Source organism: Haplochromis burtoni, unplaced genomic scaffold, assembly GCF_018398535.1.
Source record: "Haplochromis burtoni strain Fernald_Lab_line unplaced genomic scaffold, NCSU_Asbu1 Contig_690, whole genome shotgun sequence".
Lineage (NCBI taxonomy): Eukaryota > Metazoa > Chordata > Actinopteri > Cichliformes > Cichlidae > Haplochromis > Haplochromis burtoni.
In genome coordinates, this window is record NW_024583051.1 from 138,243 (window position 1) to 139,381 (window position 1,139).

Sequence of the window (1,139 nt, forward strand, 5' to 3'; positions counted from 1 at the left end):
TCTTCACTGCATGTTGTTTCCAGATGTTCATTCAGCAGCGTCTCTCACAGTGAGTCCTGACAGAGTGCAACACTTCACCTCTGACTCTGTCTCACTGACCTGTGAGGGAAACTTCACTGAGTGGAGAGTGAGGAAGTTCTCTGAGGACGGCCGACTGTACTCTGACTGTAGCAGAATGACTGGATCCACATGTGACATCAACACATCAAAGTCAGATACTGCAGTGTACTGGTGTGAGTCTGGATCAGGAGAGTTCAGCAGTGCAGTCAACATCAGTGTACAGAGTATGTTATTATACATTCATCATGTTCTTTTGGTCATTTTTTCCCCGTTTATGTTATTTATTAGCTCATAGTGTTTCCCCACTACGGTGCTGTTTGAAAGTAAATCTGTCAAAAACAGACAAAAAGTGGGACATTTAGGCAATTGTAAGTCTTATTTTAGCTCGACCCTTATCAGTGAATAAGTAGTAAATGTCATGAAAAAAAGAAAAATTGTTTTCATAATTCTGCTAGAGGTGGGGTCGCCGCTGCATAGAGTTTTCAGAGTACCAAATATTCCTTTTTAACATATATACTAAAAAAAAAAATTAATTAATAAAAAGAAAATCGTAAACTCAACAGAAACCCATCAAATCAGAGTACATCTAAAATAACACCTCGTGTTCCTCTTTTCTTGTGTGGCTGTGTTTGATATGTGCTACTGCATAAACAAGCAGCTGGTGAGTAGACAGATTTGATTTGGAATGGCTTATGAGATTAACGTTTGATGTCTAAGGCACTATATATTTTATAGGTCATATGTATATTTGGTAAAAAAAAAAAAAAAAGTTCCTTTTAGGAAATGTACAGTAGTTCTTCAACACAACACAACCCTAACCTTCAGAAAACCTTCAAAAAGCTGAAGCTGCCAAAATAACATGATGATGTGATTTTTGTGACCTTCAGCTTTTTTTTCCTCAAGGTTACCCGCTGACTAACAGGAACATCATTCATTATTTCACAGATGATGGTAATGGTCCTATCCTGGTGAGTCCTGTTCATCCTGTGACTGAGGGAGCTTCTGTTAGTCTGAGCTGCAGTTTGAGAACACAAAAAATACTTTCCAATGTGTTTTTCTATCACAATGACAAACTTATT

General features: G+C 37.8%; 1 long non-coding RNA gene across 1 annotated transcript; it reads left to right on the forward strand.

Annotated features, from left to right (window-relative positions):
• The first annotated feature begins 6 nt into the window (after positions 1-6).
• Positions 7-1,139, forward strand: LOC121812615. Its single transcript, XR_006053197.1, has 2 exons — positions 7-284; positions 1,006-1,139. It is a non-coding gene; the product is annotated as an uncharacterized LOC121812615 (long non-coding RNA).